At 45.5% G+C, this 23,201-nt stretch overlaps 1 long non-coding RNA gene across 1 annotated transcript in view; it reads left to right on the top strand.

Annotated features, from left to right (window-relative positions):
• The first annotated feature begins 1,155 nt into the window (after nucleotides 1-1,155).
• The window catches only part of LOC310707557, a 45,551-nt gene continuing 23,505 nt past the window's right edge, over nucleotides 1,156-23,201 (top strand). The window contains exon 1 of the long non-coding RNA XR_014526577.1: nucleotides 1,156-1,309. This is a non-coding gene — a long non-coding RNA (uncharacterized lncRNA). The remainder of the gene's footprint in view (nucleotides 1,310-23,201) is intronic.

Below are 23,201 nucleotides of genomic sequence, written 5' to 3'. Positions count from 1 at the left end.
TTGCTAGTATCCCAAGGACATAAGAAGATCCGCTACTCTAACTGTGCTATCACTCTCACTCTCCATAGGCGCCCAAGAAGACCAGATGCTTCCTAAACGATGCTCAGGTTTCATTTCATCCTTCCTATAGGTTAAGGGGTTCCAATGAGGTGACTCCCAGATTCCTGGAATTAGCACTTGCTGCCAATTCTAGAGGAGACCAATTTTGGCTAAAAGACTCAACAGTTTTGCCTGATACAATGCGTGTTTCCTTGCTTGGCAACTTGGCTGGCCCAAGATATTTTGCTGATCAATCATCATACAGAAGTTGATGAGACTGGCAATTCAATCTTGCATAAACAAGGGCAATGGGACTGTGTCCTCCAGTGCACCCAAATGCATACCCTCCAACATTCCTCAGATGAAAATAGGTACATTCCTCACCCCCCAACTGACCTTCCTTGACCTCCCATTTTTTGTTGCTGCCCCCCCCCCCCCGAGCATTTACTATCAAAAGCAGGGCAAGTGCCAAAAGCACTTGGGACACAGCACACGCAACCACCGTCCGGAGAAAACCCCTTCATCCTAATTTTATTTTATTCTTTGGTAGATTTACAAAAAGAAGAAACACACAGCAATAAATACATTTTAGAAAGGGACAAGATATGGGGCAACACTTCACTGCACACCCACTCCCCATCTGCCACCAGCTGTTACCTGAGGCAGCTGTTGCACTATACCTAATGATAGAACCGGCCCTGCATGGCAAATAAAATTGCTGACAGGGTGGAATGCAGATTGTGCAGCCATTAGCCTTGTTAGCATAGCTTTTGCCAACTTTTAAAAGGGTTGTGTGTGTGACACACACTTCATGATCCCTCTCTTGAAAAGCACTTTGCCCAGAAATGGAGAGGTGGCACTTTGTGGTTTCCAAAAAAACCCCATGTTATTTTCCACAAAGGGCGGCTTGTGGGTTCCCTTTTTCATTTTTTTAAAAAAACAGTTTTATTAAAGGTTTTCTTGTGTTACAAAACAAACAAGGAAACAAAGAAACAAGGAAAAGTACATATAGTGTCTCTATTTTTGATTCGTAGACTCTTTTCCACAGTTTGTTTATGTTTGGTATGAGACACTATTGTCATAGATATTGTGCGGTTGGAAGGAAAGAGAAGCGGAGGGAGAGAGGGAGGAATAAAGTTATTTCATTCCATTGCATTTTGTTCAGACACCGTTTTAAGCTAGACTTAAGTATGTCTTTGTAACCAAATTACCATTTTAAGCCTGCCTGAACGAAGCTGCTGTATCTGTTGCTCTTCGGCAAGCATTCTGAGTGAGTAAATGCTATTTTTACCTTTTACAGGACTGTGTAATTGTTGTTTTAAGGAGGAGAAAGGGGGGGGGGTGTCAGGAGAATCCAGTCTGCCTTAAAGAATCCTGGATTACTTAAACTAAAAGGCTAAAACCAGCCTATCAAAGCTTCCCTTTTCAGTTGCATAGGGATGGTGCTCTGCTGAACACACAAATGTGAGGAAGGAAGGATAATATCTAATAAATATATCCTCTCCTAGTTCCTATTCATTACACTATTGGCTTCCTTTCCTGCATGTCAGGTTCTCCGAGGGATCTGGCTGGGGTGGTATTTTATTTATTATTATTATTATTATTATTATTATTATTATTATTATTATTGAAAGAAACAGAATCTCCTATACTAGGCAGTGCATTGAACCTGCAGGGCTCTTCTTATTTACTCCCGCAATCATGTGCTGAAATTTACTGCTTGCTCTATTGCTCTCTGACCTGGGGCTCCGTTCCATCTAATCTCCCAAATGAGTGCGAAGTCAGAAATATTCTTCAGGTTTTGAGTTTTTCATTTGGCCAGCAAGACTTCTGCTATCCCTCAGAATCCACATTAGGGTGCAACGCCAGCCTTATATTTATTGAGGCTGTGACATACCATCCGGCAGAATTTCCACTCCCACGTCGACTCACAGCAATAAAAGCAATGAAAACAAAACAATAAAACATTGCAGCCACTTTGAAACCCAGCTGAAACAGCAGAGTACTTTAAACATAAGGACATAGCTGCAGGGAAATAAATCTGCTTTAAACAGTATTTAAAAGGCTCGACTAAATAAAAAGGTGTTTGTCTGGTGCACAAAAGGCATCAGAGTGGATGCCATGGGAGACTGGAGAGAGCTTCTGTAGATGAGGCACCACAACCTAAAAGGCCCTGCCTGTGGTTACTCAATGGTAAGGGGAAACCACTCTGGACATGCTCAGTTATTAGGGCTTACCTAGGGTTGCCATATTTCAATAATGTAATTTTTTGAGCTATTTTAAAAGAAATGCTCCAAAAACTACACTTCCGACATGGGTTGCCATACATCCAGATTTTCCCGGACATTTCAGCAATTTCTGCCCTGACACTGTTTTCAACGGCCAAGTCCCAGCTATGTCTGGGAAATTCTGGACATATGGTAGCCCTAGCTTGCCCCATTTTCTAAAACTGACCTGGTACTGGTATTGAATCCTGAGTGAACCCTTATCAATGGCACTCAGCCCCTGTTCAGTCAAACTAACTCCATTGATGATGGCTGGTTAGTCCCATCCCTAAGCTCTGTGTTCTGCCAAGCCTTGTTCCAGAGATTATGTCCAAAGACCAAAAGTGGGGAACCAAGGGCCATATTCCCTTCTGGATAGCCTTCCAGGGGCCACATGTCAGTAGGATAGTTTCTCCACACACTCACACACCCTTCTTTGTCATCCATCCAGGCAAACAAGAAGCATTTTCAGACACTTTCTGGTAACCTCTAGGTTGGATTACTGCAATGCGTAACACATGGGGCTGCCCTTGAAGACGGTTCAGAAACTTCAGCTGGTGCATAATTCATTGGTCAGATTGCTCACCAGCATGAGACAGTCTGAGCATATAATGTTGATCCTGGCCCAACTGGCTGGCGTTTGGTTTCCGGGCTCAACTCAAAGTGCTGGTCCTGACCTACCATATTTTTCACTCCATAAGACACACTTTTTTCCTCTTAAAATCTAAGGGGAAATGTCTGTGCGTCTTATGGAGTGAATGTGTGGTACCTGGGGCTGGGGGGGGGGACCCGGGCTTCCCCCGCCAGCTCCACAAGGTCGGAGAGCAGCGTGAAGGCTGCACGCAGCCTTTCCGCTGCTCCCCGACCTGTGTTTTGGGGCTGGCGGTGGGCAAAAGCTGAGCTTCCCCTATCGCCAGCCCCACATGCTCGGGGAGCAGCGCGAAGGCTGCTCCTTTCGCCTCTCCTTTCACTGAAGCCAGGAGAGTCCTGCTCTCCTGGCTTCAGCGAAAGGAACCCGAAGCCTTCGGAGCACAGCGGGAACTCCCACTGCGCTCCGGAGGCTTCGGGTCGCCTTCATTGAAGGCGAAGGCAATGTGGGAGAGGGAGAGCTGTGCAGCACCCCTTCAGCGAAGCAGGAGGAGAAATGGAAGAAAGGGGGAGAATTTTTTTTCTTGTTCTCCCCCTCTAAAACAAGGTGCATCCTATGGTCAGGTGCATCCTATAGAGTGAAAAAATACGGTATGAAGCCTTCCATGGTTCAGGACCTCAATGCCTTTAGGACCACTTTTCCCCATAGGAACCAATACGGACCTTCACTTATCATCCAAGGCCCTTCTCTTTCCTCCCTCATACCTGAGAGGTTCGGAGAACAGGCCTTTTCTGTGGTGGCTCCCCATCTGTGGAATGCTCTCCCCAGAGAGGCCCACCTGGTGCCATCATTCCATTCCTCTTTACCCAGGCCTTTGGCCATTCAGTAATCTATGGCCTGTTACAGCTGTGTGGGGACAACTGTTGTTATGCTGATTTTATTATTATGCTGTCCATTATTATGCTTTTTAAATTATGTTCTTATTTTTATGCTCCACAAAATGTGTTCTTAATGTAGTACACCGCCCTGCAATCTTTTGATAAAGGGCAGTATATACTGTAAACTGAATTATCAACAAGAACAACTTAATAATATTAATTTCTACCCAGGCAAAAACATTCAAAATCCGAACCCATGGTGTGACAAGTAGGGATGGGTGGTCTGTCAATTTTGATTTCTCTTCATTTTCCTGCTTGGCAGGGGGTTGGACTCGATGGCCCTTGTGGTCTCTTCCAACTCTATGATTCTATGATTCATTTCTTGTTTTTCTGGTCTTAAATTTTCACCAGTTTGTGTATTTTATTTTATTTTGAAGAACATGATCTTGAAAATTCATCACTGTTATACAGTCATACCTCGGGTTACAGCCGCTTCAGGTTGCGTTTTTTCGGGTTACTTCCGGAACGGGTTACTTCCGGGTGTCGGCCGTCACACATGTGCAGAAGCGCTGAATCGCACTTTGCGCAGACACGCAGACATGGGTTGCGAACGCTGCGGGTTGTGAGCATGCATCCTGCACAGATCACGTTCGCAACCCGAGCATCCACTGTAGTACAAATTTCTCCCATTATACACCTATATATATATATTCACCTCCTATATATTCTCATTGTTATCAAGTCCTGGGAGGAGGGTGGTGAAGGGTGCTGTGAGCCTTTTGCCTTTACTCCCAGCCAGAAAGACGAGACAACTTCTAGCTAAGAGTTAAGCTGTGTGCCCATCCAACCATTTTATGCTGTGTGTGTGTTTGTGTGTCAGTAACCACTAGTGCGTGATCACAAGGAGGCTATATAAATATATGTCAGAAACATTTACAAATCCCGAAAGTCTGACTTATGCCAACAAGATAAAGGATTTATATGAAAAATTCATCCATCATTCATTATTATCCTGCTTTAAATAAAATTGCCCAGGCTTCCAATCAGAAGGTAGGGACGAGACCACGGGACATCTGTGACAAATTGCAAGCTGTGACTATAATGAATAGATTAGTGGACCTTGTTGAATAAGCCATTGGATGGGATTCATTTGCATAAGGCAGCCAGAGAATAAATACATATTTTTATTAGCATTAGTGCTACCAGAGTATCATCTATGGTAAACCAGCACCTGAGGGGCCTTCCTACAGTAGGAGCAAAGTGGCTTTTGATGGGATTGTTCCGGAGACCCATGATCTAGTGGAGAAAGGGCCTGTAGCAGGGTGGGAAAGAGAGGGGGGAGCGAGAGAAGAGATCTACACAGAGTCCACTGAAAGCTACAGGCGGAAAGATAAGACAATTAAAGAGGAGCATGACTTACTGTGAATAAAAAGGTTGCAGGGAACACAAGGCCTTTTTATGGGTGCCAAGGGGGGAAAGGAAGGCCGCGGAGAGAGCAGGGTATTAACAAACGAGCCTGGTCTGGAGTGGATGAATAGCTTTTAAACGGCTGTTACCCAATTGCTTTTTTGTTTTGTTTTTAATAAATTGCTCTTTGGGAAGATAACTAAAGAGAAGAGGCAGCGGACAATTAGGAAGTAATGAAGACCTTGTAAATACACTTACTGATAAAAGCGCACATAGGAGAATGCTTGAGAAAGCAAACATATACATATCGGCAGTTGGTCTAGGCAAGAGGCTGCGGGAATTATTAAAGGAGTTGACTGGGAGAGCCAAGGTTCTTTTATCCTTTCTCTCTCTTGCATTAAGTTGTAAGTATTGCTGGTGAGAGCTTAGCATGATTTTGTGAACCTCAGTCAAGATTTAGGTTCACAAAAGACAGACACCGGTGGCTTGAGAGGACTAGACCAATAGTGGGTCCAGTGATCAAGAAGGCTTGTTTTGAATTCCTTTTAGGAATTAATAGGGACTTGTTGTTGTTTAGTCGTGTCCGACTCTTCGTGACCCCATGGACCTGAGCACGCCAGGCACTCCTGTCTTCCACTGCCTCCTGCAGTTTGGTCAAACTCATGCTGGTAGCTTCGAGAACACTGTCCAACCGTCTCGTCCTCTGTCGTCCCCTTCTCCTTGTGCCCTCCATCTTTCCCAACATCAGGGTCTTTTCCAGGGACTCTTCTCTTCTCATGAGGTGGCCAAAGTATCGGAGCTTCAGCTTCAGGATCTGTCCTTCCAGTGAGCACTCAGGGCTGATTTCCTTCAGAATGGAGAGGTTTGATCTTCTTGCAGTCCATGGGACTCTCAAGAGCCTCCTCCAGCACCATAATTCAAAAGCCTCAGTTCTTCGGCGATCAGCCTTCTTTATGGTCCAGCTCTCACTTAATAGGGACAGAACTACCCAAACTGTACAGAAATTTATTCATGTATGGTACTACAGTGGCAAGAATGTTACTTGCCCCCAAACAGGAAGAAGTAGAAGTCCCAGCAAAGGAAGAATGGACAGAAAAACTTATGGAATATGCAGAAATGGCAAAACTTACTAGAAGAATAAGATAAAAAACTTTTTATAAAAGAATGGAAATGGTTTATGGAATATTTACAAACAAAATGTAAACTGATTAGAACATTGGCAGGGTAATTGTAATAACCTGCAGCTTCATAAGAGTATATATTTAAAGCAGAGGAATAAATGAACAAATTAAGTTGATTTACAGATGCAGAAGTTATTAAAAATAAATTTAAGGAACTGCAGAAAGAGGGGGAAGGAAGTCAAGTTTTGAAATGTTAAAATGACTGTAAAATTATTGAAATGTATAAACCTGAAAATTATAAATAATTTTTTTTTAAAAAAAGGCTTGTTTTGAAAGGTTGCTAACAAGCAATTTTGATAATGTATTGCATCCTCCCCCCAACATATCTTTAAGCAACAAATTCCATATTTGCTTTTAAAACTGCTGCAGGACTGATCGTTGCAGAGTAAATGAATTCAGTGTACATCGGGCAAGGAAGAGCCTTTAGCAATGTATGTTTGTGTGCATGGAGTGTGTCACTGCCTGTACTGGAGCTGGGGATGCAAGAAGGCATCATTCTCCATTCTGCCCTGTACTTGTGGCATGCAGCAGTGCTTCCATTCCACTGCAGTTTGCCTTCTACCAAAAACTGGGTTACTCGTCTCAATGTCCACTGTGGCGAAATTACACTTATTGCATATTGCTTATGTAGTTTACATAATCAATTACAGAAGTACCTCCGGTTGCGAAGGGAATCCGTTCCGGAGGTTCGGCCGCATCCCGAGGAATTTGCAACCGGAGGACTGCTTCTGCGCATGCGCGTGGCATGGTTTAGTGCTTCTGCGCATGCATGAGCGGTGAAACCCAGAAAAATACTTCCAGGTTTGCAGCTTTCGCAAGGGTAACAGGACAAAAGGTTAACCCTTTCTACTACACCAGGGGTCTGCAACCCGCAGCTCCGGAGCCGCGTGTGGCTCTTTTACACCTTTGCCGCGGCTCCAGGGCGGATACTAGCGAGGGGAGGAGGCGCATTGTGCGCCCCGACACTCCCCACTGTGGCGGGCGCTGTACTGGCTGTGACGTCGCATGGGGGCAGTGCGTGCGTTAGTCACGCACCGTCCCGACGTCACCTTCCCGCCCGCTGTCAGATCGCGGCTCTGGAGATATATTTGTTTTAAATGTCGCAATGGTTTTGCGGCTCCCAGTTTTTTTCCCCTTCGGAAACGGGTCCAAGTGGCTCTTTTTGTCTTAAAGGTTGCAGACCCCTGTACTACACGGTGGACAGGTGTGGGGGATTCTCTGGTCCTGAATGGTGTAGCTGTGCCCCTGAAGGACCAGGTGTGCAGCCTGGGAGTCATTTTGGACTCACAGCTGTCCATGGAGGTGCAGGTTAATTCTATGTCCAGGGTGGCTGTCTACCAGATCTATCTGGTACACAGGCTGAGACCCTCCCTGCCTGTGGACTGTCTCACCAGAGTGGTGCATGCTCTAGTTATCTCCCGCTTGGACTACTGCAATGTGCTCTACGTGGGGCTACCTCTGAAGGTGACCCGGAAACTGCAATTAATCCAGAATGCGGCAGCTAGACTGGTGATTGGGAATGGCTGCCGGGACCACATAACACCAGTCCTGAGAGATCGGCATTGGCTCCCATTACATTTCTGAGCACAATTCAAAGTGTTGTTGGTGACCTTTAAAGCCCCAGAAGTCCTTGGTCCTGTATACTTGAAGGAGCATCTCCACCCCCATCTCGTTCAGCCCGGACACTGAGGTCCAGCACCGAGGGCCTTCTGGCGGTTCCCTCGCTGTGAGAAGTGAGGTTACAGGGAACCAGGCAGAGGGCCTTCTCGGTAGTGGTGTCTGCCCTGTGGAACACCCTCCCTTCAGATGTGAAGGAAATAAGCAGCTATCTTACTTTTAAAAGACCACTGTTTAGGGAAGTTTTTAATGTTTGATGCTGTATTGTTTTTAATATTCGGTTGGAAGCCGCCCAGAGTGGCTGGGGAAATTCAGCCAGATGGGCGGGGTATAAATAAATAAATAAATAAATAAATTGTTGTTGTTGTTGTTGTTATTGTTGTTGATGATGATGCAAAGCTAAGCCTGCCTCATCCACTATCCTCAAATCTGGCTACTTTGTAAACCCACTACAAGCCCCCCCCCCTTTTCAGCATCATATTTATTCTGGGCTATACGGGGCACACAAATACAATGCATGTGCATTCAGCATAATTTGGGGTGATCCCCCCCCCTTTAACACATGAGCCTGTAGTTTCAGCAGGCGGATGTGTGTATGTCTGTCCATTTGGAGATATAAATATAGATTACATGCTTGAAAGTTACTTGCAGAACAGCAAGGGCTATGAAATGAAGCCAAGTGGTTGTTTAGATGCACCATTAGGTATCTGAGATGATAGCCCTGGTGATAGATGGATTTAACAGATGACATATTGTATATGCTTGCAATATATTTATAGCAATATGATACAGGATATGATCTACTGTCAGGGGTACCAGAGCTTGAATCAGGAACCTAATAAGACCCCATGAGACCTAATAAGACCCCAGAGCCTTATCCAGGGAGCAGAAGAGTGCAGCATCGCCCCCTATGATTGGCCACCAACATGAAGCTTCTGGATTGGTCATGCCGCCTGGTATAAATATTGGAGGAATGGCTGGGAATAATACCTTCTGTCTGTTTGCATGAACCCCCAGCTCCAGCAACTGACCTCAAGGGCAACCTCCTGCGCAGGAAAAGTGTACCCTCATGGCCTAAATTCAGGTATAGCCACTCTGAAATTAAAACAGGCTTCACATCACTGCCCAATAGGTCAATATTGCCTGATCTATAAGTGAAGATAAGAGTCTTTCATTTTTTTTCAGCTGTTGGGAGGAGAGTAGATAGAAGAAGAAGAAGAGTTTGGATTTGATATCCCACATTATCACTACCCTAAGGAATCTCAAAGCAACTAACAATCTCCTTTCCCTTCCTCCCCCACAACAAACACTCTGTGAGGTGAGTGGGGCTGAGAGACTTTAGAGAAGCGTGACCTGCCCAAGGTCACCCAGCAGCTGTATGTGGAGGAGCGGAGACGCGAACCTGGTTCTACCGCTCTTAACCACTACACCACACTGGCTCTCATGACAGGTGCCTCCTAGGAACCTGGTGCTCCCCAAAAAACTTGGGACCTGAGAAGATGGCACTTGCCACCCACCATTGACAGAACAGATGTGCAGAACAGGTGACAGGGCACCAGGCAGTAGGTCAGGGAGGAGACCCGTCCTGTAATTTAAGCCTTTACAACCAGAACAAAGCAGGAATTTTACTGATCCGTTCTCAGATATGAAGGCCACGCCGATGAGACCTGCTTCAAGAAATGGAATTCTCACAGGCATTTAATTAAGAAGGTGACCCAAGACCAAAGTTCAGGGAGGTGGAGCGGCCAATGTGACTTCTTGGAACGAGAACTAATCTGAAATTTCAATTGCTCATAATTTAGAGATACGAAAGCCTCGCCTGGTGTTCCGTGCGTGCAAACTCCGCAAGTCAAATTCTCATGGGCATTTAATTAAGAGAAATGGTCAGAGAAAACAGCGGAGTGGCCGAGCCGGGTGACTGCACGGAAACGTGTTTTGAAATAGGAATTCAGTTTGGTTTGATACTATCACGTCACATGATGTCATACCCCAATTTGCGAGGAAACGAATCAAGGCGAGAGAGACAAAACAAAAGCAAAGAGACGTTCCCTGAGGGAGGGGGCAAGGAGGGGCACGAACCCCCCAGAACTGTCAAAGTGTTCCAAGAAGAAATGTGATTATTTCACTCTGTTTTGCCTCTCCCTCCGGAACTAAACAGCTCAGAGTTCAAGGGTTACGGTGGCAATGCATTTCTTCCTCGCCAACTGACCAACCTTTGGCTCAGCGGGAGAGGGACAAAGATCATAAAAGGAGAGTGATTTAGAAAATTAATAGCCTGTAAATTAGATTCAGGCTGCTTGCGGAGGGAAAACACAATGACCTGAGATTGTGAAAAGGAAATCATGCGGCCTCTACAGACTGCAGAATTGTAATTTTTTTTAAAAAAAAAAAGATACGTTCAGAGGAACCCACACAAATCCAACGTAATTGCTGTTTTGTGTAGTATGTATCACAATCTCTCCAGAGGAAGGAAATGGGCAGATTGAAGATTGCTTGATTTCAGAAAAAGAATTTGTATCAGCATCTTTCAAAGCCTTACTTTGGAAAGTTAATTGGCTCGGCTGTGACATCGTCACCCCAGCTGAATTGAGGATGGAGGGGAAACGGCAAAATATTCATAATGAGATAGGGGAGTGTGGGAGGTGATGCCCCTGGTGACTGAGTTGGGGACCGCTATCAGGTCCAATTTTATGCAAAGGGTGCATTAACGATTAAAGAAGGGGATAAATGGTGCCGCAGATTCATTTGCGGCAGAAACTCAGTTGAGACCTGTCGCCAGTGTGACTAAGAACGGGTCTGCATGCAAAGAAAACCACCTCTAGAATATTCAAAACCTGGAGCTATTTGAAACACCAATGCCGAGTATAGTGGGACTGTGGAAGTGTTCGTGATCAACTTATCCTTGAATAAGAATCTGAATTCTCTCCCACCTCTGATTTGTTTACATGTTCAAAGGGTGAATCATTGGGTGGCTAGGGATGTTACTTAGAATTGGGATGAGGAAAGCCCACGTGACTTTTATTTCCTGTGTAAACAACCAAAACACAAGCTCACACATCTCCATTTATCCACAACTGGGGTGCTCCACCTGTCTCCTACTTCTGTTAAACCAGGCCAGTTCTGAGTTCTTGTGGACCCCCAAACACAAGACTTCCAAAGCCTTCCCAATGCAAGAAAGATGTTCAGTGCCTGCCTTAAAAAGAGAGAAAACTGTCTTTGCAGACCTTCCAGCTTCTCTACTAGTCTCCAAAGTACATGGAAAAGAATTGGGATCAGACTAGTTCCAAGGTCTAGACAGCTCTTCAAACACACATGAAGTCCAGGCAGCTGCCCAAGTTTGATACACACTAGTACTAGTACTAGCAGAGACATCACCTTGCCAACAAAGGTCTGTATAGTTAAAGCTATGGTTTTCCCAGTAGTGATGTATGGAAGTGAGAGCTAGACCATAAAGAAGGCTGATCGCCAAAGAATTGATGCTTTTGAATTATGGTGCTGGAGGAGACTCTTGAGAGTCCCGTGGACTGCAAGAAGATCAAACCTCTCCATTCTTAAGGAAATCAACCCTGAGTGCTCACTGGAAGGACAGATCCTGAAGCTGAGGCTCCAAGACCTTGGCCACCTCATGAGAAAAGAAGACTCTCTGGAAAAGACCCTGATGTTGGGAAGGATGGAGGGCACAAGGAGAAGGGGACGACAGAGGACGAGATGGCTGGATAGTGTTCTCGAAGCTACCAGTATGAGTCTGACCAAACTGCGGGAGGCAGTGGAAGACAGGAGTGCCTGGCGTGCTCTGGTCCAGGGGATCACGAAGAGTCGGACATGACTAAACGACTAAACAACATCAACAGTACTAGTACTAGGTGCTGTCAGTCTTGAACCTTGAGTCCTGGATGTCTTCAACCTCTGGGATCCTCTTGCAACACCCATGCTACATTCTTCCAGCTTCTAAATACAGTGGTGCCTCGCAAGACGAACGCCTCGCAAAACGAAAAACTCGCAAGACGAAAGAGTTTTCCATTTTTGAGTCGTTCCGCAAGACGAATTTCCCTATAGGCTTGCTTCGCAAGAAGAAAGCCCATAGGGAAATCTCCAGGGACCTCTTTTAAAATGCTGGCGGTCAGGAGCAAAGACATTCGCCCACCGCCCGCCTTCAGAAGAGGTCCTGGACCTCTTCTGAAGGCCGGTGGGGGGCAAAAGTCTTTGCTCCCCCCCCGCCTGCCTTCCCGGGACAGCGGAGACTTCTCCGCTGTCCCGGGCAATCTTAAAATGCTGGCGGGCGGCAGCGAAGCCTTCACTGCCGCCCGCCAGCATTTTAAAATCGCCCCGGGACAGCGGGGGCTTTTAAAATGCTGGCGGTCGGCAGCAAAGCCCTCCTGTCCCCGGAGCTTGCGGGGCGGGAGGTGGGGAGAAGGGCTTTTCTTCCCACCGCCAGCCTTCAGAACAGCCTTCTGAAGGCTGGCGGTGTGAAGAAAAGCCCTTGCCCCCCCCCCCAGCCTTCAGAAGATGTCGGGGGACAGACTGTCCCTGGACCTGGTCTGAAGGCGGTTTCCATAGGTACACATTGATTGATTTTCAATGCATTCCTATGGGAAACCGTGCTTCGCAAGACGAAAAACTCGCAAGAAGAAAAAACTTGCGGAACGAATTAATTTCGTCTTGCGAGGCACCACTGTACCTGATACTACAGAAGCTGTCATTTTACTGAAGGCAGGGGGAGAGGACTGGTTTTTTGTTTTGGAAAGAGGAGGAGGTTCTTTTGGGGGTACTTGCTGAAAAAGCAATGTATGCAGGATCTGAAGTATAGCAACAGGTGAGAATTTGTATTTTTTTAAATTTAGAATTAATTTTTTAATTTAAGGGTAAAATATAAGTCACATAGCAGCTTCATAAGGGAATAAAAAAACACCATGGAATGGTGGATGAGAAGTCAATGGATACGCGCGATTTGCTTTGATTGTATTTTAAAAGAATTTGTAACATTTGAAAATTTAATTAAAAATATTGCAAAAAGAGAGAGAAATGCCTGATGCTGCCACATCTGACCTGTGCACTGGTTAAATGGAACTAAGGGATGGGCACATCTGCAAATTTTGGCTTTTCTTGGTTGCTCATTCTTCCAGTATTAAATTCAGTTATCCACATTCCACACCAGTTTGTGATGGATATTATCCCCCCCCCCAAAAAAAAGGTCCTCGTGAAAATTCACCAGCATTTTAGTGCTAGATTTCACATATACACATTTTTATGTTAAATTTTGCTTAATGTACACACTTCCCCCCCCCCCATCAACTTTCCTAATATAAAGCACCTTGCAGTATATTTTCCCTGATATATTCATTTCTTTGTAGCCTTTGCCCTAGCATATGCAATTTTGTATGCTTTACTTGGCTGGAGAACAGCACTGCAAAATTTGAAGACAAGTTGCCTGTGTTTCACTTTGCATGTGGTTTAGGAAAGGATGACTTAGGTAAGCTCACCTTTGAAAAGCAAACTAGATCAGATTTCTCTGCCGTCCCTAAAAGAGACAATTCTTCTGGTCACTGGAGTCCAGAGATTGCCATACAGTATATAGATAGGAAGGCCTTTGCCACTGGCTTAGGGCAGCAGGCAAGGGAGAATGGCTTTGGTTGACATTTAATGGGCAAACCTACCTAATTCAAGCTTCTAAAAACTATATGTAGAGTGGAACACAGGCATCCTTCAAAATTCACACTTTTCCAAATTTTGCAGTTCTCGAGTCATGTGTCATGTGCTTTTAAATACACATATTGGTGAAAAATAACATGCACTGCATTCGGGGAAACTGCTTTGCAAAAATGCCGATGAATTTTCATGAGGACTTAAAAAAACCCGCGAACTATGTGGAAATGTGGAGAACTTAAGACAGGGAAAAGAAGCAACTGAGAGAAGCCAAGAGTGACGGCTTTAGCCTTCCTTATTTATTGGCTGAGCTTAAATAATACCATTATTCTGTGGGAGCAAAAAGCTGCAGAAAGTAGCTCCAATTTCTTTCTTTCTTTCTTTCTTTCTTTCTTTCTTTCTTTCTTTCTTTCTTTCTTTCTTTCTCTCTCTCTCTCTCTCTCTCTCTCTCTCTCTTTCTTTCCTTTCTTTCTTGCTTTCTCTCTCTCTCATTCTAGTTCTCATTCTTTCCTTTCCTTTCCTTTTTAAAAACCATTCTCTTATCTCCATCAATTGTCACCTGGAAACAGTCATTACATCAGGCTGCCGCCGAGGTGGGAAGAGAAGGGATGCAGGGCCATTCAGTGGCAGCTTTTAGTGCCTCCTCTCCTTGAACTTTCCTTGAACTCCTGGTCATTAGAACAATTTTGTAACTAAGAGCTTGAACTAGAGCTTGCTTATCTCCTTCTCCTTCCCGATCCATTTTCCTTCTATGCTGTGCCTTTTAAGATTGCAAGGCTGGTGGCGGGGACTATGTCTTTTTTTAAAAGTAATTTTTAAGCGACTCTGGGATCTTCTTTCTTTTTTCCTCTTTTGCCTGAATGAGCAGGATTAAAAAAGAAAACTACCACTCCTTTAATTGAATGAATGAATGCTAGTTTCTAATCCTTGCCTACCTTCTTGCAGCCCTCGCAGCCTAATTTTGAAATAAGAATAATGTCAGGTGGCAGTGGTGGTTGCGTGCAAGTAACCAGTCAGGACTCTGACCTGTCTTTTACAGGTTTTCTTTTGGTGCAAAACTATTTACAGTGCAGAACCACACATTCATGTCTGCCTCAATCGCTAGCAGAATCCGGGAGTGGTCGTTTCCGGGTCCTCCCCCAACATAAGAGCTTAGTCACCCCCCAGCCTTTTCCTTCCTTCTTTGCGTTTTACACCTCTGCGCAAGGTGGGTGATGGAAGAGGCGTGCTTCCCTCCTGGCCGGCTTGACCAGGAGTGGTGCTGAGGCTCCCAGCAGCCTTCCCCCTCCTTTTCCCTGGAGGTGTGACTTTCCCCACCCTCAGACTGATGAGGTGTGGCGCTGAGGCTCCCAGCAGCACCCTCTGGTCCCTTCCCTTCTTCCCCACAGGAGGTGTGGCTTTCCCTACCGCAGGAAGAGGAACTGCTTCGCAAGATTTTCGGAGGTTCCTTGTAACCCAGCTGCCCCTCTGCCTCCTTTCCCTGCTCCGATGACAGTCCCCTGACAAATAAGAATAAGAATTTTATTATTTATATCCCACCCTTCTAGTTGGGTTTCCCCAGCCACTTGAGGCAGCTTATAACATATATAAAAACATAGCAAAACATCAAATATTAAAAACTTCCCGATACAAGGCTGCCTTCAGATATCTTCTAAAAGGTGTGTAGTTCTTTATCTCCTTGATATCTGAAGGGAGGGTGTTCCACAGGGAGGGAAAGCCTTCTGCAGGCAATCAGTTAAGTCTTTGGGGCCAATCTGTACCTCATGCAGCAGCTCACTGGGTGGGGAGGAAGGAGGGGCAATTTTGCCACCTCCACCACTGGTTTTTCTCTGTGGCTTGTGGCCCCCAGCAAAAAGAATGTGGCCCTCAGCAGAAAAAGGGGTTCCAGTCCCCTGCTTTATGAAGTTGCCAAATGACCAAAATGGTCTCTATGTGTCTGTAATCTGTCCTGATCTTTGCCCCTGCCATTTAATGGCTGCAAGTTCTACAGAAATCAGCTCAGTGAAGCTTTCAACGGCATGAAGATAGAATTAACTGCAGGTCAAGCTGCTGCTTTAAAAGTCAGAGGAGCACAGTCTGATGAAAAGAAAAATGTTGGCAATTACAGATCTTAATGGTGGTGATGTACCTGAAGACAGGTGGGGAACGCCTGGAGAGCAGTCGGAAACCAGCAGAGTTGCCGAAGAAGGTTTCTGCAAGTGATGGGTGCATTCATGGTTAAAGAAGGGGTTAAATGGTGCAGCAGATTCATTTGCAGCAGAAACTCAGTTGGGACATGTCACCAGTGTGATTGACAACTGGTCTGCATGCAAAGAAAACTACCTCAAGAACATTCAAAACCTGGAGCTATTTGAAACGCAAATGCGGAGTATAGTGGGACTGTGGAAGAGTTCGTGATTGACTTATCCTTGGATAACAATCTGAATTCTCTCCCACCCTTGATTTGTTTGCATGTTGAAAGGGTGAATCATTGGGCTGCTTTGGATGTTACTTAGAACTGGGACAAGGAAAGCCCATGTGACTTTTATTTCATGTGTAAACCACCAAAACACAAGCTCATTCATTCATTCATTCATTCAAGCTCACACATCTCCATTTAACCACATCTGGGATCCTCCACCTGTCTCCTCTTATTTCCATTCTTCAAGAATTTCTCTCTCTCAGTTTGTTCTCTAATTCCCACAGTGAGTTTAGCCATCTCACCATATTCCATCACCTTCATAACCCAGTCTTCTTTCATTGGGACTTCTTCATCTTTCCATTTTTGTGCCAAGGCTTCCAAGAGAAACTCTGCTTGCCCTGGTACAGTGGTACAGGCCCGTTCTTTGCACAAGAATTTCTCCCACCACCTTCTGGGAAAGTACAAACAGATTTGTTTAGCGCACGAGAAAACCTTACCTCCAATCCAACAATAAACAGGGAAAGGGAAAATGAAACTTGCCCCAGCAGTGAGGGTCTTATTTGGGAGAGCTGTCAAAGCTCTCACTCCCAAAGCGCCTCTGTTTCTCATCGGCCTGATGGAAGCTGACGTTGTGTGAACCTTGCTGAGCAAACCCAAATTATTTTAATTTCTAAATCCAAACAGTTCCAATTATATCATTTCCCTTGTGTGGAGTGGAAGGAGCCCATGAAACCCTCTCCCTTCATTTCTTCTCTATCGGGATCAACATCTCCGAATGCCGAGCGGAGGAGAAAAGGAGGTCACCATGATGGCAGGTCCAGGAAAACCATCTAGGATTAACTCACAAAACGCTGTGGGATTAAAACCTTACGAAATACTTGGAGGGCACGCAAGATCTGAAGCATTCACTTGTGCAGAGGAAATCTAAAAAGCTATTTTTTAAAAAGACTGGCAAACTAGCCGTCCAGGGTATGCCGGGGGGGGGGGTTCTCTCGCTTTATTTACTTTGACAATTTGTTGGATTCTAGCAACTGATTGGGAACCCTACAGCTGTGGTTCTCAACGGGGAAGGTAAAGTCTCCTTCATGCATATGCAGTGTTGCTAAAATTCGAATACACAAAAAAAACTGGGCAAGTGTACACATCTCAAGAATGCCGGCATTGTTTGCATGAATCTGCAGAATTTGTTCTGAGCCTGGAACTTGAAACCTCTTGGCACGGAAACTATATCCAACCTTCATTTTCATCACTTGGTTCATTTTCGTTACTTAAGAAAATCAACACTGATCTTTTGACCCTCTTCCATTTCCCAAATCGCTGCAGCCTTCTAAAGAAATGCCCATTAAACCTTCCAGACTGGAGATACACCTTTAACCTCAACCTGCAACATGGACCAATTTCTCCTCTTCCTTTCCTTTTGTTAAAAAAACTCATATATTATTTTTACTAGGTCTGAGCAAAACTCCTTGCCTTGTTGCCTGTTTGGTTCTCATGTGAGCTGAAAAGTGGGGACCATTTCTTATATTCATCAGGAACATATTTGTGTTTTTCTGTGGTGTTACTGGAGTTTTTTCTTTCTTCTTCTTTGCTTTCATTGCCCTTCAGAGGTCTCCCAGCTTTTTGGCCTGGTGGGTACATTTAGAATTTTGAGAAAGCTCTGTGGGTGCAAAATGTCACAAAGTGGTTGCCATGGGGTGTCCATCATAGCATAAAATGGCTCCCATGGAGTTTGGCATAACCCAAAATGGCCGCCACGTGAAAATGAATAGAAAAAGTGACAGAGCCTTAAAATGGTTTGGGCATTTCCCACTTTTCCAATCAGCCACTAATCTCCAATCAATGGGGATAAAGTTACCTATGGCAGCCATGCTCACCCATAGAGATAAGCCCTTTGCACCTCTTCTCTGTGCAGAATGGAAGGGAGGGTGGGTGCAAAATTTGAAATTTAGCATGTTTAAGTGTTGGGGTTTTTCAATGTACGGGAAGCTAAGCTGGTTCAAAAGGAGCTGAGCTGGGAGAGGGAACAGTCTCCCAAACATTGTGGATTTTTATAGGGGATATTTAACGAGACCTTCCCTGGGCAGCATAGGAGGTAGTGACAAGTATACTGTCACCCTGGGTTAGCTTTCCTCCCATTTAATGAAATTTGCTGCTGGAGTCACCCATGGCCATTTTGTTTATGGGCTATGGATGCCCATAAGCAAATTACAGTCAACTGGACAAAAACACAGTTTGGCCAACTTAGAGTTGCCATATTTCAAAAAGTGAAAATCCTGGCCACTGTTTGTAAACTGCTGTTCCCCACCAACTACCAAGGCGGGTGAGGGGAAAGCCCCCCAAAAGCAGCCAGAAAGGGGCTCTCAACAGCATGTAAGTAACATGAATGGTCAGGGATTTGCTTCATGGGGGCTGAATTTTCAGCCATACCAAACATGCTAATTTCAAGGCAGAAAAGACTTGCTGCAGTCCTAGGGGTCTTTCTTTCTTTCTTTCTTTCTTTCTTTCTTTCTTTCTTTCTTTCTTTCTTTCTTGGTCTCTCCTTCACCATTCCCCTTTTCTCTTTTGATTCATCTCTCCATCTTCTCCCCCTCCTTCACTTTCTCCATCTCTCTCTCTCTCTAAAAGGTCATGGCATGTTGGTGTGACCCATCTCTCACCTTAGGTCCACCAGCTGAAGAAGGTATGCTCTCAGAGCGTGTGCCGCGCTGCTATTATGTGATGATGTAATCACATGGCACCAAATGCGATTGGCTGGCTAATCGTTTCCATTTCCAGGGCTCCCTTCTTCAAAAGACCCCGGTCCAGCAAAGGCTTTCCTTCCCAGACAGAAAATGAGTGGAGCCCCCAGCAATTAAGAAGTATGCATCAGACGAAATGGAATAAGCACAGCTCTCTTTCCTTCCTCCTCTCTTTCTTTCTCCGTCGCTCTGGCACCCTCCTCTCCTAAGGGTCTCGCTTGTTAAAGCCGGCTTGTCCACTTTCCGGATCTGGTTTCTTCTGGTGTCAGGATATCCTTGGTTCTGTTTCACTTCACTTTGTCTGGCCTTTGGCTTCACTTGGCTTCCTTCCTTCTGCCAAGGCCTCTAGTCTCTTGCTCCACCTCAAACTCCAGGCTACAGTCCCTTTGCTGGTTCTCATTTCATCTTTGCCCCTCCTTCCTTCCTCCTTCCCATTCAAAGGTCTCTGTTAAAAGCATGACTTTTAACACTGCCGCTTCCTTCTTCGTACAAAAGGCTTTCTCTGTCCACAACACGGTATGGTTTTGTTTGGCTGTTAAGCCTGAGAGACGGAGTTAGGTCTTCTTGGTTTTCTCCATGTGAGGCAGAAGACAACAGACACCATAAGAATGCAAGGAGAGCTTACTGGATCAAGCTAATGGCCCAACTTGTCCAGAATCCTGTTCTCACAGGCGCCGACCAGACGACAGCAAGCAGGATCCAAGCCCAAGAGACCTCTCCTCTCCTGTGGTTTCCAAGAACTGGCGTTCAGAAGCATTTCTGCCTCCAAGTGTGGAAGCAGACTGTAGGTAGCCATCATGGCTAGTAGACATCTCCTCTTTTAAAGTCTAATCCATCCTTACCATTCCCATTTCATAGATGGTAAAACTGAGACTCCAAGGATCATTGGTCAACACAGCAAGTCCACAGTAGGGGCAGAATTCGAACCCGGGTCTGCCGGTTCCTAGTTGAGCTCTCTTTCTCTTTCCATCAGTCTACACCGGCTCTTGTTTCATCATGACTGTTTTGTTTAAACTTCTTTCCCCTTTATCAAGTTACCAGAGGGAGCAGGGAATGTGGGCTTCACTGGGGACAGTTGCATTTCTTTAAATATGGGGGGGGGGGATGAGGGAACAAAAAACCCAAAACCTCATTAAAGGAAATGGGGCGGGGGCGGGCATCATCCCCTAAAACTAATGAATTGCTATTGGCTTTCCTTGCAGCTGTTCTGGCTTCACAACAGGCAGGAAAAAAATGTTTGTTATTTGTAAACCGAAGACCTCTCTCTCTCTCTAGCACTGGGCCAATGAAACGGCAAGGAATCTGCCACATGATTCCAGAGGGGGGGAAACGGCGAGACCCCCTTCCCAGCAGCCCCGCTGTAGAAATGGAGGAGAAAGCGTCTGTGAGAAAGGGCCTGGGTTGTTATTCTTGGAACGGAGGGGAAACCCTCAGATAGGGGTAAAATCCTGGTTCCACAAGAAAACGAAGTGGTGTCGATTTCACTCGGGTCTGGCGGATGGTTTATTTCTCTTGAACGAGAGACCTCACATAAATCACGAGACTCTCCGAGGACTTTTCAAACTTGTGATGCAAAACAGAACCGCCAGTGTCCGAGGCCTCGTCATTGTCTGCGGAGAGCGTGGCAGCCGGAGAAGAGGGGTCCTCCTCTCAGCCTCATGGCCTGAACTCCAAATCCCCTCCAGTTAACTCTTTCAGCCTCTCTCTCTCTCTCTCTCTCTCTCTCTCTCTCTCTCTCTCTCTCTCTCTGCAAGGCTTCCCCACACTTTGGCTGAGTCACCTTGCCTTCCGAAGGAGAGCAGGAAGCATGGAAGCGCCTCCCAAGTTCCCCGACCGAAATAATTTTCCATAAGCCTTTCTGTTAACAGAGGAGGCTTGCAACCCAATCAACATATTGCAAAATAATCAATCAACAGAAGAGGGAGAGAAGAGGCAGCAGATAAAACACTTCAGCTAACATATCAGGGAGATTAACAACTTGGCAGGCCTAATGCCTGCCGGTTTGAGGGGGGTGGGGATGAATTTGCAAAAAGGATGAAGGTTATCGGGGAGAGAGACTGTCCCCCTCTGACAAGAGGGTGCCTACTTAGGCACAGACCCTCCAAGTGTCCCTATTTTCCAGGGACAGTCCTGGATTTACAGAAGCTGCCCCAGGTTCTGATTTGATCCGGGAATGTCCCACTTTTCCTTAGGACGTCCCTATTTTCATCTGAGAAATGTTGGAGAGCATGGAATAGGGCATCTCCAGAGCTTTTTTTCAGCAAGAACTCACTGGACCTCAGTTCCAGCACCTCTCAAGTAGGCACCATTGCCATAGGATCCAACTCCTAGGGCTCTTGCCCCCCCATTAAATATTTGAGAGTGCCAGGGTCCCCCCAAAGTTGATGGGCATTGCTATTCAAATGGTGTGCATGCACTACATTATGTGATCGATTATGTGGGGCAGGGCTTACCTCCCCCCCCAATCTTTTATTCAATTTGGAACCCCTGGCCATTGTCATTCTAAGAGAAAAAGGGGGGCATTCATGGTGTGTTTTGGCACCTCTTTTATAGAAAAATAGCACCGGACATCCTTATTTTCATCGGAGAAATGTTGGAGGGTATTGTAGGCATCACAAAAATGAAGACGGGGGGTGCTGTGCAGAAAAATTGCATACACTGCTTTATAATAAAAGATGGAATTTTGTAACAATTACTATCAAAACATAGTACAGTGGGCGCGCGGGTTGCGAATGTGATCCGTGCGGGAGGTACGTTTGCAACCCACAGTGTCCACAACCTGCAGCATCATGTCTGTGCATGTGCAGGTCACGATTCGGCGCTTCTGCACATGCGCAAAGTGCGATTCAGTGTTCCTGTGCATGCGCGAGCGCCAAAACCTGGAAGTAACCCATTCTAGTACTTCTGGGTTTGGTGCAGTGCACAACCCGAAAACGCGCAACCTGAAGCATCTAACCCAAGGTATGACTGTACCTAACAGGAAGACAGTGCCCAGGTGACCTGACTGCTTGCTCAGGCAGCTTCAAAGCCCCACCTGCTCTCCCTTCTTAGGATTCTTCTGGTGGTATTTATTTGATTTATTAATTAAATATTTCATACTCAGAGCAGAACAACTGAAATCACTGGATCTAACTTAGTCAAGTCCATTCATTTAAATAGGTCTACTCTGGGAGAAGATCAATCTACATCCCAATCTCAAAGAAGGGCAGTGCCAAAGAATGCTCCAACTACCGCACAATTTCACTCATTTCACATGCTAGCAAGGTTATGCTTAAAATTCTACAAGGAAGGCTCAAGCAGTATGTGGACCGAGAACTCCCAGAAGTGCAAGCTGGATTTCGAAGAGGCAGAGGAACCAGAGACCAAATTGCAAACATGCGCTGGATTATGGAGAAAGCTAGAGAGTTCCAGAAAGACATCTACTTCTGTTTCATTGACTATGCAAAAGCCTTTGACTGTGTCGACCACAGCAAACTATGGCAAGTTCTTAAAGAAATGGGAGTGCCTGATCACCTCATCTGTCTCCTGAAAAATCTCTATGTGGGACAAGAAGCTACAGTTAGAACTGGATATGGAACAACTGATTGGTTCAAAATTGGGAAAGGAGTACAACAAGGCTGTATATCGTCTCCCTGCTTATTTAACTTATATGCAGAATTCATCATGCGAAAGGCTGGGCTGGATGAATCCCAAACCGGAATTAGGATTGCCGGAAGAAATATCAACAACCTCAGATATGCAGATGACACAACCTTGATGGCAGAAAGTGAGGAAGAATTAAAGAACCTTTTATTGAGGGTGAAAGAGGAGAGCGCAAAATATGGTCTGAAGCTCAACATCAAAAAAACGAAGTTCATGGCCACTGGTCCCATCACCTCCTGGCAAATAGAAGGGGAAGAAACGGAGGCAGTAAGAGATTTTACTTTCTGGGGCTCCATGATCACTGCAGATGGTGACAGCAGTCACGAAATTAAAAGACGCCTGCTTCTTGGGAGAAAAGCAATGACAGGCCTAGACAGCATCTTGAGAAGTAGAGATGTCACCTTGCCAACAAAGGTCCGTATAGTAAAAGCTATGTTTTTCCCAGTAGTGATGTATGGAAGTGAAAGCTGGACCATAAAGAAGGCTGATCGCCGAAGAATTGATGCTTTTGAATTATGGTGCTGGAGGAGACTCTTGAGAGTCCCATTGGATGGTGTTCTTGAAGCTACCAGCATGAGTTTGATCAAACTGCGGGAGGCAGTGGCGGACAGAAGTGCCTGGCGTGCTCTGGTCCATGGGGTCACGAAGAGTTGGACACGACTAAACGACTAAACAACAACACTCTGATCAGAACTTAATAGAACACCAACCCCGCTTTTGTCTTTAACTCGGAACAGACAGTCCTTCGATTGGAGGCTAACTTTCCAATTAAGAACTGGGACATAGGATATATGGCCACTCT

This window comes from Podarcis liolepis (assembly GCF_965112155.1).
Source record: "Podarcis liolepis genome assembly, chromosome: 5".
NCBI classification, from domain to species: Eukaryota; Metazoa; Chordata; class Lepidosauria; order Squamata; family Lacertidae; genus Podarcis; species Podarcis liolepis.
The sequence above is the reverse complement of the archived record's forward strand: the minus strand, read 5'-3'. Positions and strand labels throughout refer to the sequence as shown.